The sequence below is a fragment of the Martes martes genome (genome assembly GCF_963455335.1).
Source record: "Martes martes genome assembly, chromosome: 15".
NCBI lineage: Eukaryota > Metazoa > Chordata > Mammalia > Carnivora > Mustelidae > Martes > Martes martes.
Window position 1 is genome coordinate 17,962,647 of NC_137903.1, and position 24,724 is coordinate 17,987,370.

General features: G+C 34.2%; 1 pseudogene across 1 annotated transcript in view; it reads left to right on the forward strand.

Annotated features, from left to right (window-relative positions):
- Nucleotides 1-15,897: 15,897 nt before the first annotated feature.
- The window catches only part of LOC308355904 (programmed cell death protein 2-like), a 65,420-nt pseudogene continuing 56,593 nt past the window's right edge, over nt 15,898-24,724 (forward strand). Inside the window, exon 1 of the transcript in view lies at nt 15,898-16,061. The product of the transcript in view is annotated as a programmed cell death protein 2-like (transcript). The remainder of the gene's footprint in view (nt 16,062-24,724) is intronic.

The following is a 24,724-nucleotide window of genomic DNA, read 5'->3' on the forward strand; positions in this document are numbered from 1 at the left end:
CTCTGGATTCCATGGTAAAAAATTTAGGCTTTATTTTAAATAGCATAATAGGCTATTATAAAGCTTCTAACACTGAGCTGACAAATTCAATTTATAGTCCTAAAAGACACTTCAGTTGCTTCATGCAGAAAATATTTGAGGAGGAGAAAAGTAGAGACTCTTTAGGAGGTCATTGTATTATGTAAAGGATGAGGATCACTTGGATTGAAGCAGTAGTAAAACATATGCAGAAATACAGAATTTGGGTAGGTTATTAAGATAGAGTTGGCAGGATATTATCACAGATTGGACGTAAAAGAGAAGGGCACTGGAAGAATTCAATGACTGCTAATGTTCTTCTATCACCAAAGGGATAATAATGCCAACTACTGAGAAGCTGAAGATTGTAAACAAACAAACAAACAGGTTTTGATATAAGACATCTGCCTACTTAGAGAACATAACATTTGGATTGCTAGAATTCACAGATAGAATTGGAGGCAGAAATTATTTGGGGCTTAAAAATATACAGGTACTAATAATTAGGATCAAATTTCTGCAAAAATTGTGTAGATTAAGAAGAGAGAACATCCCAGGAATGAATCTTGAGACATTCCCACAATTTGAGGTTAGAAGAAGAGCAGGAGCCACTTCAAGGAATAGCAAGAATGTGTGACCAGTAAAGAGGAATGAAGATAAAGAGAGGGCAGTGCCGCAGAAATCAAAAGAAAAAGTTTTTTAAGAAGGAAGAAATCAATTGTATCAAGTATGATCTACTGAAAGAAGCACCCTCCTTTGGAATGACCCTTGGATTTGGAAACATGGAGTTTAAGTAACAAAAGTGTCAAGGAAATGAAAGGGACAAAAACCTATTTGGAAAAGGTAGAAGAGTTAATGAGAGGGCAGGAGGAGGAGGCAGGAAATATAGGGGACTCTTTTTAAAAAATACAAATATCTTAATTTCAGAATCCTGACCTTGTCAATACATCCCTTTATACATTGTATATAATGTAAATAATGTATATAATGTACATATGATGGATGTTTAGTATACAACTTGCCTTTTTTAAAAATATTTTCTTTATTTGTCAGAGAGAGAGAGAGCACAAGCAGGGAGAGGGAGAAGCAGGCTCCCTACTGAGCAAGGAGCCCATGTGGGACTCAATCCCAGGACCCTGGGATCATGACCTGAGCTGAAGCTAGATGCCGAAACGACTGAGCCACCCAGGCATCCCAACAACTTGCCATTATTTATGAATGTGTTAACTACAAGCCAGAATTAGTAAGTATCTACTTTTAAATATTGATGGCAGGCAGATTAGTTAATTAATCCTAAGGGAAAAGAAAAATATCACCCCATTTTGGTATGTTCTCTGCTAACATATCTTTCCATTTTGTCATAGGAAGTTTTAGTTCTCGAAATTTATTTTATAAAGCATGATTAAAAGTACATTAAATAGGTTTCTTAATTTTAGAATTCAATTCCATGGTCATAAGGACATGGAAAAGTATTTAAAATAGTTATAATGATTCACAACTTATCGAGTATTAAATTAAAATATGCAAGTTGATATATTAGAGCTAGATTTACACAGTAAGCTTGTAATAGTGCCTGGATCATTGATTCCTTTAGAAGTGATTATGACTTGCATTTATCATGGTACTCAGAATATGAAATGCACAAGCTAGAAATACAGTTTTAAAATGTAAATAAAAATAGAACATTGATTGTAAGTGATATAAGTACTCCTCAAGTGTTTAAGGAGATTTATAACTTTGAAATACAAATTCATAGAAGTCTCTATTAGCTGTATGATTTGCGCTAATCCTATCAATTTCAACTTTTTAAAATAATCAGAATTATGGTACTGTGCTTTATTTCATTAGTACTTGTAGCTGAAGAACTGCATATAACCTTTTTTATATTACAGAGGAATGGATTTATGGCATGATTCTAGCTGTTTTCAAATCAAGCATTTCACTTTAATATTTGTAGTAAAAAAAAAAAAGAAAAAAAGGAATTCCTCTTTGCCTTTGATAGATTTCCCATCCTGCTCTAGCTACAAAATAAATCATAGATGTTTTGATATTGGAACCCTCTAAAAAGTAATCCAGAACATTTGAAAAATGTTAGCATAATATTACTAATTTGTTTTGCTTCCTATTAATGATAAAAGCTATGTAATGATTGTGTGATATACACCCTAGACGACAACTTGTAAATAGAGTTTAAGCCTTATAAATTATGCTGCTTCTTTTATGCTAGTGTAGTTAAGAAATCCCAAACATGTCCATTATAAATCTTTATCTTAGGGTTTTTATACGCCATAAAGTGGTGTTCAAACATAGTTTGAAAGGTTACAGTTTGGGAAAATACACCTTTTAAGAACATAGAGAAAAAGATTTCAAAGAGATCATTTTTTTATATATGGCCTCACTATTAACAGGTTTTATTTATTTAACTATTTAAATAAAATATTGAAAACAGTATTAAAATATATGTTGTCAAACCTGAAATGTCTTGAGATGTACCCTACTTACACAGTGTATGTCAGGAACATGAATCTGGGTCAGAGTAAAGAGTTTAATATACTTACAGCACAATTAATAGTCAAAGTAACATTGCAGTATATGTTTTCCCATTCTGACAATCTGGAAGACCAATATTATGAGAACCAGATGGATAAATTTCCTACACGCATGGTGGGTTCACTCCATAGGTGAGGGCTGGCGAATATGAATTCCCTGAGTTTGTAAAGGAAAGAGATCATTTTCTCCCTTCCTCTTAGGAGAAAGTTTTATTGGAAAGTAAATTAATGCCCTAAACTACTTGCCTATCTGGGAGTATAAACCTCGGCTCTTGGCGAGATAGGAAAAATCTTTATTGGATGGGAGCAATAGCTCAACCACTAGGCTGCAGATCTAGTCCTCATAGTATATGAAAAGTCAAATATTTCTAGAGGCAGAGAAAGCAAACATTCTTAATCTTTCTACAGAGTATACATTTTCATTACTCAGGAGACAGATGCTTTTATAAGAACACTGAGAAGGCCAAGAAAGCTTATTTCCCCACACATATAAATCATAAAATTTTATCTTAATTATTATTTTGTAATAGCAAAAATTGTCCCCAAATTTTATAGGAAGCCTCAATATTTTTGTCAATAAAAAATGATTATTTTAAACTTACATTATTATTCTAAATGCATGGTATAGCAATTATGCATGTTATATAATTTTTCTTGGTTTAAATTAGTTTATAAATAGTTATAGAAGAGAATTTTCATTTTAAGTGACAAATATTAATTTTAATTTTACCACCATTCAGTTAGATGCAAACTAATCAATTTATTTATTTTTTAATATATACTTGATTGAGGTATAACTGATAATCAAGGAACCACACATATTTAATATATGCAATCTGATGATTTTGGAGATATGCAAGCATCTGTAAATATTATCAACACAGGCAAGGTAATGGACAAATTTGACATTTCCAGAGTTTCCTTGTGTTCCTTTTGTTTATTTATTTTTTGGTGGTAAGAGTACCTAATACGAGACCTTGAAGTCCAGTTTCAGTTATGCTAGATGAATAAGTTCTAGAGATTTGATGTGCAATGTAGTGTCTATAGGTAAGGCTATGGTATGGTGTATTTAGTATTTAATATAGAAAGTATTACTTATTTTACATTGGCATAAATAAATAGATATAAAAAAAACATTGTGATTGTATGTACACCATATTTCCTTGAAGATTTCTTTGGAAAGAAATAAAACAATGCTCACAACTAGTGGTAGAAATGAATATGTTATATGAATGTAAATATATATACAAACAGCATGATCATTTTATTCCAATTCTCCCTATTATGGATATTGTGTATTATCATTCTATATCTATATTTAAACCTATATCTACATTAAGACAAGGTATGATCATTATGTTCTATTCAATATATATTCCATTTTCTTCCAACATAGGCAGTAGAGACAGCATGTCTCTAGAGTCAGCAACTAGGATGTTGAGGTTCTGATTCACCAGGCTTTCTGATTCTGCATCAATTTGCCCTGGGCAGAGGCTGCAGTTACTTTTTAGCTTCATTCTTAGCTGTTGTTTGAAAGTTTCTAATTAATATATAGACAACAGACATTTTTAAGCCTCTCAATTGACTCCTTGATCTATGCATGCCATTTACTGAATCTCCTCTTACATCAACTCAATTTCATTTGCCTTAACAAGGAACTCTATGTATTATAAGCACCAGTTTGCACTGCCTGTAAGGGGAATACAGTGACATATTAATTTTTGAAGAATGGCATATTTTAGTAAATGTATGGTGAAGATGGATATGTCATGTGTAAAATCACTAGAGTGTAATTTTTGAGAAATAACAGTTCACTCTCATAGAGTGTGATTCTGGACGGGGTGTTAATTCTCTCTCATCTTGTTACTAGAATATTCTTTTCATTGGAAGTTATATTCCAAGTGGAAATACATATTCTAGGCACTGGCCAAATACTGATCTTCTGTTCTAGACAGTGTTTGAATGGATTGAATTAGAAGTCAAGACATTCTTATATACATTTTTAAGGAATCTCAAGGCATTATTTTATATAAACTGATCTAACCACAGAAGAAAGCAAAGGACCCAGGCTGTTCATTGAGATAACATGATTCTTGTTATTTCAAGGATTTGACCTAATGTTGTACTTTTCTGCTCGGAACTGCTTTGACAAACACTTGGGAATCATGTCAAAATATTTGAAGATTATGAGGAAAAAAAGAAGATCAAGATTTGAACTTTGTCTTTCTAGTTGTCTTTTTTCCTCTTATACTTGGTGAATATAATTCAAAGAAATAAAATTAAATCATATTATTAAAAGATTCTGTTTATTTTTTGATTATAAAAATGATAAATATTATTTATAGGAAAATTAGAAAAATTAATCATATTAAAGTTAGAAAATATGTAAAAGCCCAAAAGGGAAATTAATCAGCTACACCTTAACTACTTAAAAACATCCCTTGTTAATAAGATTGCTCTATACATCTATCTCAAATGTACAGACATATGTAAATATATAAATATTAGATATATTTATACATATACTTAATTTATATATATACATATATAATCTACACTCAGATTATGTAAAATAATACTGAACCCTATTTGATTATAGCATGTCAAAATTGATAACATAATTGTATAATACATTTCATGAAACACTTTCATTTATTTCATCAGAACATTATTTAATTAATTTCTGTGGGTACATACAAATTAATTTAAGTAAATATATTTCATTACTAAATAGTTTTCTACCTATGGAATTTTATACAATTAGAAAGTGTTTTTCTTGTTTCTTATTTTTGTTATAAAAAATAACACTGAGATGAGCATTCTTTTATTTAACTAATTACCTGGAACTTAAATTATTTTCTTATTTCAAATATTTATAGTTCCTTTATCCAGCGATCTGTATTCTATAAGAAACATTGATAAGTATTGTAACATTGCACTCCAGACAGGTTAAAGTGGTTTACTCTGCTAACATTGGGCTATAAACATGGACATTTATTATACCCTCGTGAACACTGTGTCTTATTTTCTAAAACATTTTCTTCATTTGGCAGTTAAAAATGCCATTTAATTTGTGCTACACTGTAATGGAACAATGGATGTCATTCTACGTATACTGTAATGTGTTTTTATCAGTGGTAATTTGAACGTTTTTTCCCACATTATTGCCCATTGCAGTTTTTTTGTGGATTTTCTTATCATGAACTTTTAAATAGAAAAATCAGAGTACATAGTTTTTTCACAATCTCCTAGAGCATTAATATTGTCTGTCATATCTGTGGAAAAGTCTTTATCAATTTGTTCACATTATTTCACTTGTCATAAAAGTTTGATGGGCAAATCAAAAAAAAATTTAGTAAAATATAGTGCAGTTATTTGTGATTTATTTAATTGCTGATGTGTATGAGTTCCATCTTGCTCCTGAGATCAGATGCATTTTCTATCCACATTCATTACTTATATAACTCATGTAACAGTGGCTGGGAATCAACAAGGCATGTCTATGTTTAAATACTTTTCCCTTTTTTAGCAAATTTTAAATAATCCTTTTTAAAATAATTTGTGGTACCAGTAGTTTTCTACAAAAATTGTATAGGCTTAAGGGTTTCCTTCATCCCTCATGTATCTCTTTTTTTTATTAAATTGTCCATTGTTTTAAGATCCAACTATTTACATAAAGTAGATTTATAACATGTTTTAAAATATGCTAAGGCAAAATCTCTTTGTTTTCTTTGACTTTAAAAATCTTTTGGCTATTCTTTTTCTGAGTATTATAGCAGACATTTTAAAACTATTTTATGTTCTCAAAATAACATTTATGAATTTTATTGAAAATCAGTATAAGTTCTGAAAGAATGACAAGATTCTTTAAAGAATCTTTCCATTTGGGCGCCTGGGTGGCTCAGTGGGTTAAAGCCTCTGCCTTCGGCTCAGGTCATGATCCCCGGGTCGGGTCCTGGGATAGAGCCCCGCATGGGCTCTCTGCTCAGAAGGGAGCCTGCTTCCCCCTCTCTGTCTCTGCCTGCCTCTCTGCCTACTTGTGATCTCTATCAAATAAATAAATAAAATCTTCAAAAAAAAAAAAAGAATCTTTCTATTAAAAAATAAGGTAATTCCCTTATATCTATGTTGTTTTTTTGTAAACCCATGTATGTTTTAGTACTATGTCTTTCATCACTCTTAAATAATAATTCATAGTACTGATTATATATAGCATCCAAGAAGGCTGTTGATAGTGGAATGTGGATTTTGATTCTGAGCACCTTTCTGCATACTGATTAGTTCCTCTTGTTTTTTAGTTCCTCTGACCGGCAACTATTTTTTGGGGGGATACTAATGGACAATATCAACTGTTAATAATAATGCTAATATCAGCTTCAACTTTCACATATAGACACATTTATATATTTTTCTTTTGTTTTTGTTCATCTTATTGATATAATTTACCTTTATGAGAATAGGTAAAAGTGATATTTCTTATGTTGTTAATAAGAAATACCATATAAATATTATTCATATAGTTCAAAAATATTACAGTTTACAAGTTTTAAATCAGAAATTGGTTTCTAGCTTTCTTCTGACTAAAGAGTGATACTGTTTCTTTAAAGTATTCTAATTGTTTACTTCTATTTCTTATGTTTCCATTAACATTCTCTATCTCTGTCTCTATCTCTATCTCTGTATCTATCCTAACAAATCATATGTATTTTTCTTTTTTTTTAAAGATTTTTAAAATTTATTTTAGAGAGAAAAGATGAGCAGGGGGAGAGGCAAAGCGGGACGGGAGAAGGAGAGAATCTCAAGTAGATTCTGCACTGAACAAAGAGCCCAAAGAAGGGCTGATCTTGAGACCAGAGATCATGACCTGAGATGAAATCAAGAGTCAATTGCTCAACAGACTGAGCTACCCAGGCACCCTATATTTTTCTTTTAAATCATACTAAACCCACAGGACATTTGTTCTGTAAGTTGTGATCCTTGGTATTTTCTTTCTGAACAACCTCACCTCATTAGGATTAATCATCATTCATATTTTGGGTTGACACTTACTTCAGGGAAGATGCCTCTCATATTCTACATCTCTGCCTTAGAACATCATGTATCTCTTCTCTCCATGTACCCTAGTACATAGGGTAGTTATGTGCTATTCAGGTATGTGCTGTTTTGCGATTTCACATTTAGATGTGTTAGTTTTTTAATATATGTCTCCCTCCATCAACCACAAGATGCTTAACCTCATATTTCTAAAGACTTTTACTCATTATTTTGTCCTCAGAGACTAGCACAATGTTTGGTCCTTGGGGGCCTCCTCCTTCCTGGGGCCCAGTATAAACCAGACATGACCCACATCAGGAGAGAGGTCACTGGCGCCTGATGCTATAATGGGGACCCCCACCCCAACCTCTTTCTCTACCTTCCTTTTCCCCTTCCCTCAGTAGACATTTTTTTTTAATGTAATGTTCAATGATTCATTAGTTACATACAACACCCAGTGCTCATCACATCACATGCCCTGCTTATTGTCCTCAGTGGACTTTTTATGCCAACAGTGCTGTTCACATTTTATTCTCTTTTTTTATCCTTTTTCACGGAGAAACAGAAGTCTGCAAATTTAAAAATGTATATTAATTAAATAAAACAGTGATAAACATCATATTGGCTAACTTGCAAATATCTCATGGTTCTAATTCATAAGCAATATGATAATAATTTCATGTCACACTTCTTTCTTTCCTGTGTATGCACCATTACATTTTCTTCTGATTATCTCATACTGACAGTAACCACTGCCAATGGCAATGGCTGCAAACAAGAAGGACTTACTTAGCAAGACTATATATTTATATACATATACTGATAATAATAAGTAACTGAATGCATAGCAAATTGGGAGAAGGGAAAACTTAAAAGCAGAATTTTAATCAATAAACATAGAAGGAATAATGGAAATAGAAAATCATCTTTAGGTAGACATTAGTATAAATGAGCATTGCAAGTAAGAATCAATGACAGATATATCATGGTCTTAATTATCTACTCATGTACATCTACTCTTGTTCATTAAAGGAAGATTAGTAACTTTACAGAGAAGAAGCTTGGCAGACAGCACATTTATCCAGTGATCAAAGCTAACATCACCAATAAGATAAATAGACAGTCCGTACCTTTGCATGGGGTTCACAGAGAAGAAGCTCTGCATTATTTGTTTCATTCTTGCCAGAAATGCACAAGCTCAATTTAATCATGAGACAACATCAGACAAATCCCACCTAAGATGCCTTGAGGGACTTTCTACAAAATATCTGGTCAGTATTCTTCAAAAATGTCAGGATCATAAAGAGAAAAACTGATGTACTGTCACAGATTAGAGGGGACTAAGATGACATGACAACTAAATGCATTGTGGGTCCTAGATTGAATTCTGGACCAGAAAAGGACAGCAGTGAGAAACCAGTGAAGTTGAAAGGAGTCCTATAGTTAATTAATGATGCTGTATCAAGTCTTCAGGTTTCCATTATTGTACTTTGGTTGTGTAAGACATTATCATTAGGAGAAGCATGGTGAAGAGAAAGTGCTTTCCATCTGTAACTCTTCTAAAAGTCAAAATTATTTTTAAAAGTTTAAGTAGTTTTATTCGTAATGACAATAATAAGTAGTACCTATGAGATTTGCTAAATTCCATGATAGTTTTGTGTATTTCTTCTACATTAATCATTTCATCTTAAGAAATGTATTAGGTGGCTACTATTTTTTTTTTAAGATTTTATTTATTTATTTATTTATTTGACAGGCAGAGATCACAAGTAGGCAGAGAGGCAGGCAGAGAGAGAGAGGGAGAACCAGGCTTCCTGCTGAGCAGAGAGCGCAATGCGGGGGCTTGATTCCAAGACCCTGAGATCATGACCTGAGCCAAAGGCAGAGACTTTAACCCACTGAGCCACCCAGGCGCCCCTAGATGGCTACTATTTTTAACTCCACTTAAAATATGAAGAAATGTGGGAGCCTGGTTGGTTCCATCAGTTCAGTCTGACTTTTGATTTCATCTTAGATCTTGATCTCAGGGTCATGAGTTCAAGAACCGTATTGGGGTCTATTGTGCGCTTAGAGCCTACTTAGAAAAAAAAAATTTTAAGAAATAGGTACAAAGTAATAAATAAATACAGCCAGTGACATGAAGCAATATTACTAACAGAAGCAAGCAGTTGATCTTTCACATTCGTGCTCCTTAGCTACTCTAGCGTGTTTGCTAATACTTTATTTTCTCATGTTACTATGCTTAATATGTTGATTACATCTAATTGAAAATTTAGATATTTTGAATATTTTTAGATTTACCATATTTTTGATAAACTTTAAATTTAGAGCAGCTTTATATTTACAGAAAAAAAATTTAGAAGGTAGTGCCGAGATTTCCTGTATATCCCACCCACAGTTTTCACATCTTTTAATATTAGTATGTTTGTCACATTTAACAATATAATATTGATACATTATTAACTAAAATCTCTATATATTTTTTAAGATTTATTTTTTTATTTTACAGAGACAGTGAGCATGTGTGAGTGGGGGGAGGGGCAGTGCGAGAGGGGAAGAGAGAATCTCAAGGATACTCTCCTGAACGTGGAGCCTAGTTCAGGGTTTAATCTCATGGTCCTGAGAAGATGTCCTAAACCAAAAATCAAGTGTTGGACACAAAACTGGCTAAGCTACCCAGGTTCCCCTAAAATTTATATTTTAATTGGCTTTCTTTAGCTTGTACCTAAGATCCTTTTTCTATACTAGGGGCTCGTCCTATATTGAGTAGACATGACTGTTTTTTTTTTTTTTTTTTTTTAAGATTTTATTTATTTATTCGACAGGGAGAGAGAAAGATCACAAGTAGGTAGAGAGGCAGGCAGAGAGACAGGGGGAAGCAGGCTCCCTGCTGAGTAGAGAGCCCAATGTGGGGCAAGATCCCAGGACCCTGAAATCATGACCTGAGCTGAAGGCAGAGGCTTAACCCACTGAGCCACCCAGGTGCCCCAGGCATGACTGTTCTTGACCTCTCTTGACTAGGACAATTTCTCACATTGTTCTTGTTTTTCATGACTGTGATAGTTTGAGAAGTACTATTCAGGTACATTACAGAATGTTTCTCAACTAGAATTTATCTTTTTTTTCCCCTTGTAATGGGATTGTGGTTATTGGTTCTGGGGAGAAAGACCACAGAGGTAAAGGGCCAGTGTCACATCATATAGTAGGCACATACTGTTGACATGAGTCATTAGGGTAGAGACAGATTCCATGACCTGAGAAAGCATTTGTCCGATTTCTCCACTATAAAGCTGCTCTCCTTTATACCTCTCTTTTTTACACTCTACTCTTTGGAATTGAGTCATTATGTACAGCTCATATTTGAGGAGTGTGGAGTCATGTTGTATCTCCTGGAGGAGACATACATTTTTTGGACTTCTGCATATGACATTTGTCTTTTTCCCACTATTTATCTATCTATCATCTATCTATCATCTATCTATCTATCTATCTATCTATCTTTTATTAACAGGATAGATTCACAAGTGTTTCTTAACTTTCCCCTCCAGTTCACAGACATGACATGCAAACTAGAGTAGAGCAGACTAGAGGTCAGAGAAATATATTTCCAACAAGTGGAATAAAGTTCTGGTAACGTTTTTGCCCCTAGAGAGTAGGTCTCTGTTAGGAAGAATGCTCTGGGTATATTTTACAATTGTAACTTTTTCCTTCCCCCTGCCATGAGGGGAAATTTCTTGGCTCTTCACTGTGAAAACCTCCTGGGGTTCCTGGATGTAAAATCCGGTAATATCCAGTGGGCAGTTAAGATTCCAGGGCTTTCTTAGTCTCAAGAGGGTCCATACTCAGCCTTCAGGGATTTTTCAACATCACCATTTAAGTATTCCTTCCAGTTTAGTGTTTCAGTGGCCTCTGTTCCAACAGATATCAGTTGTGACTTTCTGGATTCACCTGTCTCTCCAGATTTCAGGGACTTTGTCCTGGGACCTTAGTTCCTTAATGGATCCAAGATCATTGATTTTCAGTTCATTCAACTTGCTTCTTGTTATGGGGCAGGAGTAACGATGCCTATGGTTTTTTCATGTCAGAGATAAAATATAAAATCAGACTTTCCTTTTTTCCATCCTTTTTTTCATGAACATATTAATCTTCCTTAACTTTTAACCACTCATTTGCTCACTATTCTATTAAAGATAAAGAAAATTAAATGAACATTTTCAACACACTGTTGTTAATAAAATACATAACTTCTTTCTGTGCCATTTTATCTCCATATTAGTCCCATATCTAAGTAGCACATGGTGAGCACATCCTCCAAACAAGGGATAGATGGAATTTGACACGACATAAGTTTACTTTTAAAATACTCATGTGTGGGCACCTGGGTGGCTCAGTGGGTTAAGCCTCTGCCTTAGGCTCAGGTCATGATCTCAGGGTCCTGGGATCAAGCCCCGCATCTGGCTCTCTGCTCAGCAGGGAGCCTGCTTCCCCTCTTTCTCTGCCTACTTGTGATCTCTCTCTCTGTCAAATAAATAAATAAAATCTTTAAAAAAAATACTTATGTGTGTGGTGTACTTTTTATTACTCTGCACAATGAGCTCATCATTTATGCATCAATGTCCTTTTCCTATGATATGACCAATCCTGTAAATTAACTGACTAAAGACAAAGTATTCTGAAACTAGTCACCATACAATTCGTTAAGCGAACAACAACTTTGTGTTGCTATTTGTTGACAACATTTTGATACAGGGCCAAGGTCATTTCTGTGACTACAGGTCTACTTTGGAGAGCCTCATTGTTTTTCTCGCATAAAACGCAGCTATAATATAATCATTAATTATTGTTTATTTCAGGTTATTTCAGGTTATTTCAGGTTATTCATAAGTGAAAGGACTTATGAATCAAAATGAAGGCATACTCTTTCCAGATTTTCACATAAATCTTTCTATCATTGTCATTTGCACAGCTAATTTGCAAAACTTTTTTTTTTAACTAAATTTGTAAAATCTTCCCAAAGGAAATTTTCCCAAAGTGTTCAGCCTTCAAGAGATCACTTTCTTTTTACTCCCATATTTCTTTGGTGATATTGATACACAGCAACTTGTATATCTGACATACAGGATTTTGTGAATAAATGCCACCAATACAAGGGAAGCAAAAATTTAATTGCAGAAGAATGAGGATGTTATACAGTATAGCTTAGGTAGTACAAGAAACAACATTCTGATTCCTTTGTATCTCTGCACCAGTTTACATGGTGTGGGAATGGAGAGGGAATGGATAGTAATTGTTTATTATGTGAGTTAGTTAAATAAACAATGTTAAAATATATTCTGCATTTTTCTCTAACAATTCCTGTAACATCATCCTTTTATCCCCAGGTGGGAAACTTAAGAAGTTGAATGCTAACAAAAAAGTAATGGGTATAACTGCTTTCACATGAATGATGTTTGATTTCTATGAAAAAAAAAGTTAATTAAAAAAAGATGTAGTGCTCTATGGAGTAGTTATCTATTTTTTTTTTAATAAAAGTCAAGTAACAACTATTCTTTTTTCTATTTTAAGAATACTATTTTAAAAAAGAGATGTTATCAGTGAAACATTAAATATCAGAAAGAAATAAGATTGAGGCACATGCCTTCCACTCGGGTCATGATCTCAAGGTCCTGGAATCCAGTCCTGTATCCGACTCCCTGCTCAGCGGGGTGTCTGCTTCTCCCTCTCTCTGCCTCTGTCTCTCTCACTTGTGCTCTCTCTCTCAAGTAATTAAATAAAATCTTTAAAAAAATAAATAAAGATTCTTACCAGCAAATAGATACTGTCCTAGGCCGATAATTCATTACAAAATACATTTTAAACACAAAAGCAAATAAAGTTAACAGATGTTACTATTTAAATACTATTAAGCTTTAAATAATTTCGTGAGTAAACAAACTTTTATGTGAGTTTTGCTTAAATACTTTTTACATATAAAGAAAGACAAAATTTGAAGTAGACCAGTTTTTCTAAAGGAACACTAAAATTATTTCTCATTTTGAAAATATAAAATAATTATAAAATATTTTTACTTTCCTAACATAGAGGAGCAATTACAAGAAATTGAGTAACAGGATCTTTAGAAATAATTTTAATTGGGAGCTCATATAACATGAAGAAATTCAGGGAATATGTGAATTATTGTGTTTGAAGACATTAAAACGTGTAAGAAGAAAGGTTAAAGTAACTTCTCATCTTGGTACATTTGGCAAAACATCTAACAGATGTTACCCGACTTGCAGTTTCCAATTAGAATTTTTAAACACACTTAAAGAGGATAACCAGTTTTGTTTTTAATTAGTTAGAAAGCCATTATTTTGGTTGAGTTGGTTTGTTTTATAAAACTTTAAAGGGAAGTCGTTTTGTGTTGTAGGCTTAAGCAACTCCTGTGTCATTAGTTGTTCTGTTCTAGTTTTAATGATCTGAAAGGCGTTTTCTGCTCAGACTTCTGTTACTTGCTCTGTTTCTCATAGCTCCCTGCACTACCTCACCCAACCAAAACCAACCTCATCCTGGCCCTGAGGAAACAATGGTTGATTATTTTGCCTAAAGCAATTGTGTATCTCTTACACAAATGGTCCTTGACTTACAGGGGCTTGACTTACAATTTTTTGACTTTATGATGGGGCAGAAGCTATATACATTCAATAGGATGCCTACTTCCAGTTTTGAATTTTGATCTTTTTCCAGGCTAGTGATATGCAGCACGACTGTCTTGCAATTCTGGGCAGCTCCCAGTCAGCCATGCTATCATGAGGGTAAACAATTGATACCACCATTCTCTACCCGTACAAACACTTTGGTTTTCGCTTTCAGTATAGTTTTCAATAAATTACATGAGATATTCAACACTTTACTACAAACTAGGTTTTGTGTTAGATGATTTTGCTCAACTGTTGGCTTATGGCAGTATCTGAACACGTTTAATGTAGGTTAAACTATGCTCTGTAGGTTAGGTGTATTAAATGCATTTTCAACTTAATGATACTGTAAAATTACAATGGGCTTATTGAAACATAACCCCATCATAAGTCAAGGAAGATTTATTCTTGTGTCCTCAAATATAGTTTCATTTCCATAAATAATTTATTTCTGCCTAACCCCATCCAATCCATAACTCTTTTTAGCTTCAAGATAGAAGTTCTCTTGCTAAGGAAAACTGGTATCTTCCAAATGGTTGTTTATGGATGCATTAAGTGTTAGATAGAGTTACTTTTGAAAAGAATTATGTTTCTCATCTGAGACCCATTTTTACCAAGTAAGGGTATTCTGTTTCTCAAACCAAAACAAACAAAAAAACCTCTTCCTTCTCTGATATGTATATTTTTTTCTTACTCCTCTGCCCAAATACATCTGTTTTTACTCCTTTGAACATTTTCAAAGCAAGTACAGTTCCATAGTATCTTGAGAAACACTAATCAAGAAAAATTATTCTCTCAATCTGAGTCACCTCTCACCAGACCGCTTTGCTCTTTCTTGCCCATAGGAAAAAACTATACTTTACCACAGTCAAGTTTCATTTAGAAATTTACCCAAAGATGTGCAGCTATTGAGGAATGAGTATGTACTCAAAGGGTAAATATGAATCAAAAAAGAAAGTTTCTGTTAATAAGAAGGAAAAGAAACTCATCCCACACTTTATCTTAGAGCATTTACTTTAGAAAATTTGTAAGTTCTTTGTCTCTCTAAACTGTATGTAATTTTTTAAAAGCTAAATAAGCCTTTTGCCAGCTTTAAGAACCAGAGAACCATTTCTTTGAAATTCAATCTTCCAGCTTGGGATTGAAATTCCCATCTTCCAGTTTCTTCTAGGGGACAGAACCCTAAGTTTGACAAGGGCCTCAACTCCTAAACTACTTCCAGTCATAAAGACGTGATAAGCTTATTTGTCCTTTGCATTAAGCTACTTAGCTAACACAGATGATCAGTCCCATTGCCAGCTGAATGTAGGATGAAGCACGTTTGCTGCTGTCACGTCCTCCAAAATTAGTTATTGTTTATCTTAAGGACGTGTATGCAATGTGTTGTATGTGCATGACTACATGAAAGGGTGAGATTTCTTTGTTTTCACAGTCTCTTGGGGGGTTGACTGTGATGTGTATCACATTCAGCACTGATGCTTATTCAATTATAAAACTTTTTTTTTTCTTTTCTATTATTGTGGAAAGGTTTTAGTGGGTTGGGAGGAGATAAGTTTTTCACTCTATTTTACCAATAGCATTTAGTATCGATGTCCACCATGTTAAACTTGATCTAAGCCATGCGCTTTCCAAAAGCAGAAACTGTAAAGAAATCTCCTCCCCCTTTTGTGTCCTCTGAAAGGGCTGATCAAGAACCACCAAATGTTCTGAAACAAGGCCTGGCTCTGGCTTTCCTCTCCACTCTCCTGACACTCATGGACAGCTCCCTTGCTTCACTATCTCTGTAAAAATAACCTTAGACCCTCTTCCTCTTCTTTGACACATTCCTTGTTAATAAATGTTCTCCCTACTGTGAACTTGAATAAGATCATCTTCTTAATTGTCTTGTGCATACTATATTTAACAATGCTCATGTTTTACCAACCCATTGGGTAGTTGTGGGGTTTTGGTGGTTCCTGCTGCTTTCACTTTGCCAATTATTTTTCTTTAGCTCACTGAGTATTGGCAATTGAATGCCACAGGGATTTCTTGTCTTTCTCTTTTAGACGTATTACTGAAACCCAAGTTTGACTGCCCGTCGCTCGAAAGGCCAATACTCGAGAGAGAAGTTTTGATTGGAAAGGAATATGAGTTTTATTTAGGAGCCCGGACACCTGGGGAGAAGGCAGCCTCTTCTCCAAAGGCCAGCTCTGAGGTTTCTGCCTGGCTGAGAGATTTTTAAAAGGGTTTCATCGGTTAAGGCACTGCAGTGGTCTGTGACATTTCTTGATTATGTGTAGACTCGATGATGCCAACTACAGAGTCATCTTGGTGCTCCGAGGTTGTGTAAGAAGGTCTGGTTCCTTGGTACCTGGGGCTTGTGGGACAGTACTCTGTCCTTTCTGCTGAGGGCAAGGTCTACAGATGCACAAAGGGAGGTCACTAAAGTTGTTTATGACCTTAAAAGAAAAAAAAAAAAAAGTTTTGCTAAAAGATTGCTGGTCTTACCAGAAAGCTGAGGCAGCTTCAAACAGACTTGCTGGCCTCTGTGGTCCTTTATTCCCCAAAGTTTGTGGTTTGCAAATTTCAAAGTAAATTAGTTCTGTTACAGATCAAGGACCTTAAGTCAGCAGGCAAGGAATGTGTTAACTTGAACCAAGTTAACCCATCTGATGACAGATGTCTGTATTAACTATTGGATTGTCTACTAGACAGGTCTGAAAGGAGTCTTCATGTTCTTCATGTAATACTTAACCAACAAGTTTAAACTTAACTCATTATTGTGACTCTTTTTTTTATCTTGACTCTTTCTTTCTATTGTGAAGATAAGAGAAGACCACTCAAATGAGAACAAACAAAGGCTGTTTATTCAGAGCTTGCCCTAGCAACAGTGAGCTACACCACCTGTACTTGGTGGCGGCTCAAGACATAGAGGAGCATTAGGGCTTTATAGTGGAAGAAAGGGAAGACTGCAGGTTTGCTCTGACTGGAGGCTGTTGGCCCGGGAAAGCTGGAGGGAAGATAACTACAAGCAGAATGTTCTCTTTGATTTTCTAAAGGAGCATATTTGACTTTCTTCAGTTGGTCCTAAGTTGGGAGAAAATATAGGGGAGCTGTCTGTTATTGATCAAGTCCTGACGATTTGGGGCCAGTTGCTACAGAGCTTGTGGTTTGGTTTACCGCACTGGTTGCTCCAAATGTTAGGTCAAAGCTCTATTTTTTTTAAAGATGCATTTATTTACTTGAGAGAAAGAGAGAGAACTGGGGTGCAGTGAGGGGGACATGGGCAGAGGGAGAGGGAGAGAGAATCGCAAGTAGATGCGGGAACCCATTGCCGGGCTCAATCTCTGGACCCTGAGGTCATGACCTGAGCTAAAATTAAGAGTCAGATGCTTAACCAAGTGAGCCACTCGGGTACACCAGAAGTTCTATTTTTATATATGATCTGGTTGTTGCCTGTTTGCATAATGTCTCTCACTGTTACTGTCATTGCCATTCTCTCTGTCATCCAGACTCATAGAGTATTTAATTTGTTTTTGTTACCTCTCAGTTTCCTTATCAACTTTACTTTTTAAAATGTACTCATCTTTATCAATGGTATATTTCTGAACTATGACATCCCAGACTCTTCCCACAGCCACATCTTTAATTCAGGTCTTTGATTTCTTTATCTAGGAAATGTACCAGTGTTCTTACTGGTTACTCTGCTTTAGGATTTTTCCTCAGCATTCTATCCTCTATACTACTTTTATATAAAGACAAATTATTTTGATTAAATTGTCTCCTCCACCAAAAAGTCCTTCATCCTTCTTATGGCATAGCTGTCAATTCTGTCCACATTAAGCCCAGCAGTCTTCCTTGTATGTGTCATAAAATCAGTAAATGGCATTTATTGGGTGAACAATATTGAATAAAATGAATTAACTCCATATAATTCTCCTTTTTCTTCCCCCCATCAGCCTTTTTGTCAATTTCAAAGCTTTTATTTAATAAAACATGAGTCTATTTGAAATTTTAACTTTCCAACGGATAATTTCTTTCCCTAAGATTTGTCTTTTACTCAATTTATGACAGTTACATTTTTAGAAGTAATTCTAAATAAATAAAGTAGTCCATCGAAATAGTCAAGTGGATAATACTTAGAATAGTGTTGGCAATACCTATGTCCCATTGCCTGGATTTCTGGAGCCCCAGGTAGTCACTCTGAGACATTTTCTCTGGGGCTGTCAGTCATCCCAGTGCCAATGAGCAGAGAGTCCTGCTGTTGTCATGGCAAAGAAATGGCAGCTACCATGCTGTCTCTACTTATTAGCATCCCAGAGCTATACCCCTACCCCAGAAAGGTTTCATTTAACAAATTACACTTACAGTACATTTGATCCTATTACAATTTTCTCTCTCTGTCTTTCTCTTTCTGGGTTTTTTGTTGTTGTTGTTGTTGTTGTTGTTGTTTTTTGTTTTCGTTTTTTTAAGATTTCATTCACTTATTTCATGGAGAGATCTATCACAAACAGGTGGAGAGGCAGACAGAGAGAGAAGGAGAAGCAGACTCCCTGCTGAGCAGAGAGCCCGAATGCTGGGCTTGATCCCAGGATCCTGAGATCATGACCTGAGCCGGAGGCAGAGGCTTAACCCACTGAGCCACCCAGGTGCCCCACAAAATACCTACTTTAACTTAGAAATGAGAGAGTATGTTCAGCCTTTTCACAAGTTGTGTAACATTTTGGTGTTTATTTTGGCCTAAAATTGTTAAAAAGGAGACAATAGGCCCCAAATAGAGTTCTTTGTGTTAGCCTCCCCACCCAACAAATCAAGACTTACTACCTAACCTAATTGCAGTTTCAGCCTCTCCCAGCAATGTAACCATTAACAGTCAACCTGGAATTACCTGGTTGAACAAGCAAGAAAATCTGCCTGGGAGACACTTACCATCCCCCCTTAGGATGGAGGCTTGCCTGAAACAATACACTCTTTGCTAATAAACTTCCTTTTGTCCACCTCTTTTCTGACTTTAAAAACCATTCCTGGGTACACTGGGTGTGGTGCATAAACAATGAATCTTGGAACACTGAAAAAAAATTAAATTAAATTAAATTAAAAATAAATAAATAAATAAAAACCATTCCTTTTTTACAGCTCTTGATAGCTTCTTTCTATTTGCTAGATGGGATGCTGCCCAATTCATGAATTGCTGAATAAAACAAATTTGATCTTTAAGTTTACTCAGTTGAATTTTGTTAATAAAGTAAAATTTGTTTATTGAAAATATTTTCAAACATTACTTTTACTAAAAAATTAATTATATGCAAAATGCCTAGGAAAAAACATGCTAAAATAATTTCCCTATTCTTTCTTATAAGTAATTTGGGGTAAGCCAGAAAGAATTCCATTGGAGTTTAAGAACAGGGACCATTTCCTTCTCATCTTGCATCCTGTTAACACTTATCATAATACTTTGAAAATAACAGATGCTGCTACAAAAAAAACTTTAATTAAATGTACTCGAATCTAACTTTCAGTATAATGAATCTTTCTGTGGTGCATATTATAGCTCAAAGCAATCACTGCTAAGGGCCCAGTAATCTGAGTGTTAGGAATTTTGTAACTCAAATTCTTATTAAGGTCATCTGAAGATTGAATCCTGGCACATTTTACATGGGTGGTGGGAGGAGATTTGCATGACTATATGGACTCAGGACATCCCAAATGTGAGCCCTTTGGAAACATGTCCAGGATCTACGTTCTACTTCCCTAAGCACAGGTTAGGTATCTCTCCTGTTCCGTGACACTTTGCCTCTATCGTAGTATTCATCACATTCATTAATCTTTCTCCCTAGCTAGTGGTAGTTCCTTGAATAAAAGGACATCACTTTTTGTTATTTTCGTAAGCTATTTTGAATGTAGGTTATAGAAATTTCCAGAAATTGACAGTAGTGAAGATTTTGTATATTAAGGGACAAAAAAATTAAGGTTATTTCAATATGTCACAGTACATATGACAATTTGTAATTTGCAAAAAAACATGGAACTTAATTCATAAGGAATATAAATTAGATTGGGGATTTTTACCTTTTATTACCCAGTGCTCTTATGTATCTCATTTATTATTTATCTCATTTATTATCTCATTTATTATTTATCTCATTTCTATAACTAGTAAAAGTGAAGAAAAAACAATATTGAAGAACAATATTGAATATTGAAAAAACAATATTGAAGAGGAATCGGAGTTTGAACTTTATAAAAAAAATAGAATAAATGAACATTGAGAACAATATTGTTTTGATACTTTGTTTTCAAAACTAGGAATGTTAACTATAATATTGTACATATGATGTGGGAAACAAAGACAGAAGAGAAATTATTAAATTTCCTTACTACCTACAGTCCATTGACAAGTCCTTGAAATAGGCAGAGTGACATTCCTCTAAGGACTCAACTGCTTCAATGTTGACACTTTGCTAAAGGCAAAAGGCAACCCTAGCCCAAACCCGCCCCCACCCCAAACCTGTAAGTCTACTTGAACATATAAAAATTCCTTTGGAAATTTCCTTTACCTCTAAATCCTTCAAGACATGTGTTGGTAATCATCCCCCAAGAAAATGGCCCTTAATCGTATACATGGTTAAGCTTTTAATAGATGGTAATAAACACTCTTCTCCCAACAATAGTTAGCCCCCTCAATGTCCTGGAAAACTTTCTACCAAAATTCCTTAGAAACTTAAGTTGTCCCTAATGCCCTCCCATCGAGAAAATATATAATGGACCACTCCTCATGACGCCAATGCAGCTCTTTTTGCCTATGGGTCCTGTCCCCGTGCTTTAATAAAATCACCTTTTTGCACCAAAGATATCTCAAGAATTTTTTCTTGGCCATTGATTTCAAACCCTAACATCTTTCCTTCATCACATAGACTAAAACTATAGAAATAATAAAATTCAACAGCAACAAAGAAACATGCATGTCAAATGCAGCCATCCCACATTTTAATTTTATGATGGTTTTGTAATTCTGGTCCAATATAATTTCTAGACAACAAAAAAGCCATCTTTTTGATGAGGGTTACTGTATCTTGTGTTTTATTATTTCCAGCTGTGAGGGAAAAAAAAAATTACACTCTGTGACCCAATGATTATATGTAGATAGATAGATAGATAGATAGATATTGAATTAACTAATTCCCCAAGCTCATGACTACATATAATACCTTTCACATTATGTGACATATGTAACAGTTTCAACCATATTGATTTCATGAATTTGAACTCAGAAAGCATTTAATTTCAAGGAGGAAAAAAGAAGTGAGTGGATATGATGATGAGGGGTTCAGGGTATGGTACACTCCCACCTCCCCCTACAAAGTGTGCCTCTTTGGCATGTGGATCATTTTGAGTTGAAGGCACTTGAGACTCTGCAGGCTCAAGGGAAACTTTTATCCATCCATTAGGCACATAGAACAATATAAATTGGGCGTCTTTTCCAGAAAAAAGGTCACAACAGTGATAAATTTATCTGAGTGACCATCTGTATGGTAAGGCAAATGTCTAATTATCAAACACCTGCTTTTATTGCCCTATAAAGTGCATTTCTTACCTCTGAGGTCTAAACCTCTACTCCCTACTCCTTAGTTTGGAATGACATATACATAAACATTTTGCTTCACTGTCCTTGGAATTACCACGTCTATGTGGATTTCCCATATGTAGAGTTATTAAATGTGATTTTCTCCTGTAAATCTGTCTCGTGTCAGTTTGGTTCTTAGTCCAGCTGGAAGAACCTTTGAGGGGACAGGAATTCTTTCTCCCCAACAATGAAACTTTTTAAATAAATTTTCCTTTTGGATCTTTGCAAAAATTAGAATTGTGAGAAGACACAGACTGATACTTGTAAATTATGTGAAATATTTCTTCAAATAACATATTGAAAATTCAAGGCATTACTATTACAGTCAAAATGGATACTGTTAAAACCTTGAGAATTATCAGAAAACTAGAGAATATTGTATCTCCACAGTTTCAAAATTATTCCAGTGTGGGAGGGTTTGTGCATTCTTGTAAAGATGTAGTGCTGCTTGTTATTATCAATAGATATGCAGTTAAGGTCTATTGCATAAGAAATAGGAAAGTGGCAATGTGTAGAAAGTTGCATAACACCTGCTTCTCAAATCTTCTAATATGATAAGGCATATAGACGTAATTCTGGCTATAGTTAATTTCAAGCAGGAGAAATTTAAAGTGTTACACAGACATATAAATTGAGAATTTACCTTACTCTCTTTTTATATGGGTGGGAAAGAAATATTTAGGTAAGTCTTTGTTAAGAGAGTACCTAACAAAGGCTTGAAAGATTAGCATGGGGTTAGAAAGGAGAAGCAGAAAGTAGTGGGTATATTTTGGGTCTTGAGAGCACATGTGAATATCCTCAAGGTAAAAAAGAACATGATACTTTCAAGGAAGTAAAAATTCCCTGCTAAAGAAAGAAATTTAAAAACAAGGGACAGTGGAACTAATAGGCAATTATAGTAAGGCTGTAGGAGACAAGGTTAATACAAATTTAATTTCTTATATATCAGTAAGGGACATTTGAAATTTGAAATTAGAAACACAATATCATTTACTCCAACACCAACAAAAATGAAATACTTAGATCTAACAAAATATGTACATGATCTATATGAGGAAAACAAAACCAGGCATCTGACAAACAAATCACATTTTATCTGACAGAATCCTCTATTTCAAGTCTGTAAAGGCCAAATAGTCCTTTTATTGTTTTCAGATGTTTTCAATAAAATATAAACTTGTTAGATCAAGTTGGCCTTAAACCACTATAGATTTAACCTGATTTTATAAAGTATCTACATGATTAACTTGTTACAAGGATCCACATGAACTCTGCCAATTGTTAGGTGGAAAATCAGGAACAAGTTGAAGAAAAATTATCATAATAAGTAAAGATAGACATGTCAAACCTTCCTTTGATTATATACTTTTTGCATCCAAAAGCCTTAGGCCAGATTCTCTATTGAGTTTGAATTTTTTTTTAAATTGTATTTTAATATTTGTTGTTATTCTTGTTTTTTTTTTTTTCAAGATAAATAAGAGGAGTTCAAGTATGCACAATGTTACCTTTTTTGATTAAGAGATATTTGAGTTAGCGTTAGCAACACTTTCCTTAGTTACCTTGTAGGAATAAAAAAAAAAAAAAAAGGTGCTTTCTTCAATATAAAGATATCAAATAAATCTCAGAACCTGAATCCTGGGAGAATTGTTGGAAACTTGTTTCAGTTTAGGCTCCAAAAGCAATAAACAGAGGTTTATGTGAGAAAAAAAAATAAAAACAGAAAAGAAGTTTGTTGGGCTTCATCCAAATGAGACCTAGATTGGCCTATAAAGACACTCAAGCCAAAAGGAAATTACATCTGTCATGTTGGTTTGACATCACATCAAAACTATTGAGATATATTTTTTATGTTTTCAACCTTCAAATTTTTGATGTTTCTTTATTTTATGAAGATAACCCAGATGTTAAAAAGTAAAACAAAAAATAGTAAAATTTTACCATGGCGTTGTTTGTATTACGGCAGTGTGTAAGTTTTTCATGTGTCAGAAACATGGACCTATTTAAATACCAGTACAGAAAATTTTAGTTTCAGATTTCCACAAATGTCAATCTAAAGTATTTTATTTAGGGGCATCTGGGTGGCTCAGTAGGTTAAGTGTCTACCTTCAGGTCAGGTCATGATCCCAGGGTCCTGGGATCATGTTCCACACTGGGCTCCTTGCTCAGCAGGGAGTCTGCTTCTCCCTCTGCCTCCACTCCCCCTGCTTGAGCTCATTTTCTCTCTCTCTCTGACAAATAAATAAATAAATAAACTCTTTAAAAAATAAAAAAATAAAAAGAATAAAGTGTCTTATTTGTACATAATATTTTAAGAAAAATAACTAAATTTGAACAATTTGTGCATTCCCTATTTTTGGTAACAATAATGCAATTTTTTTTTGCAAATAATTTTTATTAGTAAATGGCTTCTATGAAATTATATGTGAATTAATTCTAAACGAAATTATTTTCACAGTTAACATTTGTAGATTAAAGTTTATTTTATAATATGAATCATCCATTTCAGCATCTAAAAATACTGTGCATATATTTCTTGATAACCAAAAATGAGATGCATTTGTTTTATTGGGGAAAAAAAAAACTTTATAATGTCAAACTCAAAATGTACATTTACAACTATTCATACAAGTTTTTTCAGTAAAGCTATTTTTTTTCACATTTGGTAAATAACAGTAAAGATTTTCAACTGGGAATGTGAAAATTCTCCAATTATATAAAAATATATGTATGTTCACGTATTTGACTCTAAAGATCAAATTTTCTTTTACCGAAAATAGCTTATAAAATGAAAGCACAGATACAATTTGGTATTGGCGGTCATTATTCTTTGCTCTTTTCAGCAT